Raw genomic sequence first — 6,334 nt, 5'->3', positions numbered from 1 at the left:
CTCAGTCTCTCACTTGCTAGGCAGATGCCCTACAACTTGAACTATACTCCTAACTCCAAGCCACAAGATTTTATTACTATGCATATTCCTATCCATACACAGAAAAGTGTAATAAAAATAAAGACATCCTGAGCTGCATGTTCTAAAGTTTCCACTAGGATTATTCACCACAAAACGACTCTCACAAAGTAGCTCATAACTGGTGAGACTGACTCTTTCTCAGGACCATAACACATCATCACGTAACACAGAAGTTTGGCATGTGTCTTGAGGATACAAATGTTCCAAGGGCTGATCAAAGAATCTATTTTATCTATATTAATGAGGGATGGAGCTACCAGGGATCATTGAAAGGTGAATGCTTTTTTTACCCTGTAAACAACAGAAATTTATTTCTCATAGTTCTAGAACCTAGAAGCTTGAGACCAGGTTGCTAATGTGGTCTGGTTCTAGTACGGGCTGTCTTCCAGCTTGCAAAACACTAGGCTTCTCATTGTATCCTTACAGAGCAGAAACAGAAGGGAGTAAATCTCTTTTCTAAGTCTATTTTTAATTGATACATGTAAAGACATAAATTGTTCTAATTGATGAGGTAGCTACAATAGTCAATACATATATACATTATCTATTATTTAAATCAAGTTAAGTGCATTTATCTCCTCAAACATTTATCATTTATTTATGGAGAAAAGTTTTAAAAGTCCTTTCTTCCAGCTTTTTGAAATGTAGAGAACATTAATTTACAACCACCTTTCTGTGTAACTGCACACAATTTCCTTCTAACTGTAACTTAATACGCATTGACCAACCTCTCTCCATTCCTCTGACTCTTACTCTCCCCAGGTTTCAGTAACTACTATTCTACTCTCAACTTCTATGAGACCAGCAGTTTTACATTCCACATGTTGGTGAGGTCATGTGGTACTTCACTTTCTGTTTCTGGATTATTTCACTTGAATAAAGATATCCAGTTCTGTCTATGTTACTACAAATGGGAGGGTTTCATTCTTTTAATGGCTGAATAGTATTCCACTGTGTGTATGTACCATATTTTATTTGTTCATTCATCAGTAGATAGACAATTAGGTTGCTTCTATTGTTTGGTTATTATGAGTAGTGCTGAATGAGCAAAGGAGTACAGGTGTCTCTTCAATTTCATTTCCTTTGAATACATACCCAGAAGTGGTCTTGTTGGATCATTTTTTCATCTCTATTTTTAATTTTGAGGAAAACTTACATATAGTTTTCATACTAACTGCACTAATTTACACTCCTACCGACAGTGTATATGAGTTTCCTTTTCACCATGTCCTCAACAACAGCACTTGTTATCTTTTGTCTTTTTTTTTTTTGTATCAAGATTGTTTTATTTAGCATATTTGCAAGATTCATACATGTTGTCGAATGATGTCAGAATTTCATTCATCTTTAAGGTTAACTATGTTCCATTGTTTGTATACACACATTTTGCTTACCCATTCATCCATCAACCCCACATCGGAATTGTTTCCCTTTGGCTATTGAGAAAACTGCTGCAACTGACAGATACACAAATATCTTTTCAAGGTACTGCTTTCAATTCTTCTGTATATATTCAGAAATGGAATTTCCCAAACATTGGCAATCTTGAATATTTTTTGGTTTGCTTGAAGTTTGTTTGGTTTTGGATAGTACTGGGTTTTTTTTTTCTTTCTCCTTTTTCTTTTATTATTCATATGTGCATACAAGGCTTGGTTCATTTCTCCCCCCTGTCCCCACCCCCTCCCTTACCACCCACTCCGCCCCCTCCCTCTCCCCCCCAATACCCAGAAGAAACTATTTTGCCCTTATTTCTAATTTTGTTGTAGAGAGAGTATAAGCAATAATAGGAAGGAACAAGGGTTTTTGCTGGTTGAGATAAGGATAGCTACACAGGGCATTGACTCACATTGATTTCCTGTGCGTGGATGTTACCTTCTAGGTTATAGGTGATATAGGCCATGACTACTAGGGTAAAGTGATATCTCACGGTGCTTTTGAATCATGTTCCCCTGATTATTAGTGATAAGAATATATATATATATATATATATATATACTTATTGGCCATTTGTATATCTTCTTTTGAGAAATGTCTACTGAGGACTTTTGCCCATTTTTTAATTGAGTTGTTTGTTTTTTTCTTATTTCGTTTTTGGACAAGCAGTTAACTTTAACAATAATTGCAACTACCTTCCCAGGGAAAGAGAAGAAAAATTGGTTCTACATTAATTACCAACTTTATAATGATCCTGAATCTTCTCTATTTTCATTTTTGCTTTCAGTTTCTTAGAGTATATGACTTAATTAAATTACATAATGGTAGTTTTCAAGTAGTTTTTCAGAGTTAGATTTCCTACACACATGCAAAAGTTAAGAAAAATAGAATTAAATATATTTGATTGCTGACAAAGATCCCAAATTATTATTCAGGCAAGACCATGATAAACAACTCTTGATTAAAGTTCTTTTGTTTCCTTCAAATCATAAATATATTTCTTCTGTCTCTTGACCCATTTCTAAGTATACCATTTGAAAATTTCCTATCTTAATATTATCCTAATCAACCCACTGAAAAACATTTTTAATAGACCTCCCAGAGCACCTCTGATTATCAAGGTGAAACAAGGATCACAATCTTTATCTTTAATTAATAGTTAAATTGACACCTTCTGAAGAGGGGAGTTGGAAGAATTGCTACAATCAGATTTACCAACCAGCATTTAAGAAAATAGGGAAGGTTGATGGGTCAGTATTTGAATTCAGCAAACAAAGCAAAGCTGAACTGCATTACTTTCTTCTCTAATTCAATGAACAAGCAAACAAAAAGGGCTGGATTAAATCAAACCATTAAAGATTACTGGATATAAATTAGAAAAGAAAAACTAAGAAACAAAGATGTACATTCAACCTAAAACACTCACAGCTAGTTGTGTGTCTATCACAGCAGTTACTTCTCAAGATTTACCTAATTGGAACCCACTGTGGGATTTTCCATAAATCCTCTATTCCTCTCTACTTATTTCTAAAATTTGGGAGCAAAGTCATTATTACTTCCAAAGCAGAATTCAAATGTTTAAATGAAATTTTTCCCACTAAGCAAGGAGACATCTTCATGCAAAGAAATATATAAACAAAAAGAAGTTCAGAGGCAGCTTATGAGTCTTTTCCCTAATCACTATTTCCCCAGTCCTTGAGGAGAAAAGGACACCCTGTGTTAATTACTGGCAAAGTTTTATCTCCTTCACTCTGTTCCTGCCTTGTTCTTTCTACATAGCCTTCCCTTTACTCCTTTTTGTGGTCTCCTCACCTCTCCAGTTACCTGATTGCAACCACACTTGATTTAAGAAAAGCTGAAAAAAATTTTTAAATCTTCAGGTCTAACCCTGCACAGAAAACACATCTTAACAAGGAGAAAGATGAAAGGAAAGCAGAAAAGACTGGGGGAAAAAAACCAAGGCACAACACAAGAACAGGTCGAAACTAACACAGAAAAGGAATGTAATTCACATGAACTTGAAAAAAAAAAAACCTTGTACTTTCAAAACTAAAATTTCCTTTGAAAAAAACTACAAAAAGTTTGTCTGTTTCTTTTATCTAGTAGTTCTTCAGTGAACCTGAAATATTCCCTTGAGAAGGATGAAAAAGTGCATGTTTTATTCTATATTAGGAAATAAATTCAGAAGTATAATTCTTCATATATTCCCAAATGTAGCATAACCACAAGTTATTCTCAGACTAAATCTTACTAGATACTTAGAAGTTTATTTGTTTGCCCACATTTTAAGATTTGCAAGAAAAGTTAGAAAAATATTGTACATGTAGCATAATGTCTTAGGTAACATTTTAGACATTTAAAATAATTTGTTTAAATAAAAGATTTTTTTACTTTCACAAATACAAAGCTTTAGGATTTGGCATAAAGATACCAAAGAAGCCAGCTCCTCTAACTGAAATATTTTAATGATCCTATGTATCCATTCATTTGTTTTATTTTCTATTTCACTTCCTTCCAACACAACCTTCTCTTTGTGTTGGGTTGACTTATTTGTGTAAGTGTAAATTTGATGATTTGATCTTTTCCATTTTAACTTGTTTTTATACTATTGATTCCTGTATTCTTTGTCAGCATACTTCCAGTTTGTAAACATTCTCTTCTTGGCAATTGGTGAAGAGTTGACTGAACGGAAATGACTAGGACAAGATTTCTGCACAGTTAAGCAATAATTTAATGAGAGTGTGATGCATGAATGACATTTCATATACCATAGACATGTAAGTAAATTACCACCAGATTGCAAGTAGAAGGAATTCAACTCTTTCTGGTTGCATATGACTGGGAATAAGGGAAGATTCAGAGGAGATAATATTTAGATGGGTGCTGAAGAAGAGAAGAAGCATACTAGATGGAGCCGTTGCAAGGCTGAGGCATGAACTAAATACAAGTGGAACACACAATACTTACCTGGCAGGGGAGATACCATGATCACGAAGGTGGTTTTCCCAGGGCAAGGCTTATCCATTGCACACCGGATGTGCTGACCCTTGCGATTTCCCCAAATGTGAGAAACTCTACTGCATAATTTGTGCTAGTAGGGGACTGTGTTGGCGCTCTCCGCAGAATTAAAACAAAAAAAACAAGTAGGACACAAAACACACCCTTTATAGACTTCATCATTTTCTTTGTTTCCATTTTTTTTTCTTAATGTCATCCTAGAAAACTTATGGGTTGAAGAAAAATGGCCTCCAAACATGGAAGTTTGTAATTTGGCTCAGATATCTACATAGTTGTGGAACTATTATTCAATTATAACTTTAAAATAGTTTAAAATTATGGATCTGAGGCAAACACATGCCAATTTTTTATTTAATTCATTAATAATGTTTCATTACTATCATATGTTAATGATAATATTAATTCAGTTCAATCTGAGAAACTAGGCTACTGGTACTTTAGACAACTGATAGTTTGCCACACAATGAAATACAACCTCTAAGAGTAAAATGTTCCATAGGATAGAAATTATTTATAACTCTACAAGTCAAAAATCTACAAGGTAACTTGTAACTTCATTACTTCTGAGAGTTTAATCAAATAGTAAATGTTGAATCAAACTAAGTATATCCCTCTAAATAATTTTCAATAGTTTTTACCATTATGCAGCACTGCAGTGATGTGTCACCAGATTTTTGTCTTATTTCCCCATTTTTGAATACTCTTTCAGACACTAGTCATATGATATTGATTTGCAGGCAGTGTTAGAAACACCAGAACTTGGATTTTCTGTCACTCCCAAAGGTAAAAACAATTCATATTTCTCATTTAGTATTTGATATGGATGTTGTCAGACATGGCATACTGAAGATGGTTAATGCTGGGATTGAACTTTGGGAGGCATGAACATCAGGGGCTGTGAGTCTGTGGTAGAAGTGAGAAAATGCCTTAGATGAGAGTACATAAATACCTAATTCCACTACTTCACATTTTTTATATAAGGTGACAATATATTTGTTACTGAAAATTTTTATGACATTATTCTTAAATTGATTCAAACAACGAATTATCTAGAAATACAGATTTAAAAGACCTCCTTTTCTGATATTATTACTGAAAAAATTATTGATTTATTTAACTATTATGGGAGTTCCATAAATTATGTATGTATTTACTGTGGTATATGTATGCGTGTGTGCATGTATTGAATTCATGTATCAGGAATTTAACAAAATAATTACAAGAATGCAAAGTGATGCAAAGATCATAGCAGTGTGAGTCCCAGGTATTTTAAATTATTTATGGCAAATTATTGAATTTATTTGAGCACTCAAGGTGACCTTGACTCTTTTGCATCTCTTTTCAAAAGTATCCTTGTCAATTTATAAGACGCACTATCTTTCTGAGATGTAAAATAATAAAAAATGGCATTTAACAAAGTACATATGTCTGAAATCAAGACTGATTCTTATAGTAAAGGTCAGATCAGAGAGTAATATAAATTCAAATGTGAACTAATAGTCAGAAACATAAAAATAATAAGACTGGCACCCATAGTAAACTTTCAAATGTATAGTCAGAAAGCTGGGAAATTGATGGCCGTATCTTCTTAAGTAAGGTAAAAGTATAGGTTTGTGAAAATCATAGCAATGATTCATACCAGAAAAATATAATGACATATGAAGGAAGCAGGGAATACTTAGTTTAATTTTAGATTTCATGAATGAAAAATGTAGCTTGATATACACTGATTCCATAAGCATTTGTAACATGGGAGTACATGTTAAAGTCACCAAAATGCTTTTCTTTCTTCATCCTCTCT

The 6,334-nt window shown here is 33.4% G+C and overlaps 1 non-coding gene across 1 annotated transcript; it reads left to right on the top strand.

Annotated features, from left to right (window-relative positions):
• The first annotated feature begins 4,474 nt into the window (after positions 1-4,474).
• On the top strand, positions 4,475-4,638 carry LOC141423497 (U1 spliceosomal RNA). Its single transcript, XR_012448363.1, has one exon. It is a non-coding gene; the product is annotated as a U1 spliceosomal RNA (small nuclear RNA).
• The last annotated feature ends 1,696 nt before the right edge of the window (positions 4,639-6,334 follow it).

Source organism: Castor canadensis, chromosome 5 (assembly GCF_047511655.1).
Source record: "Castor canadensis chromosome 5, mCasCan1.hap1v2, whole genome shotgun sequence".
In the NCBI taxonomy this organism is placed as follows: domain Eukaryota; kingdom Metazoa; phylum Chordata; class Mammalia; order Rodentia; family Castoridae; genus Castor; species Castor canadensis.
This window is presented reverse-complemented; position numbering and strand designations above follow the sequence as displayed.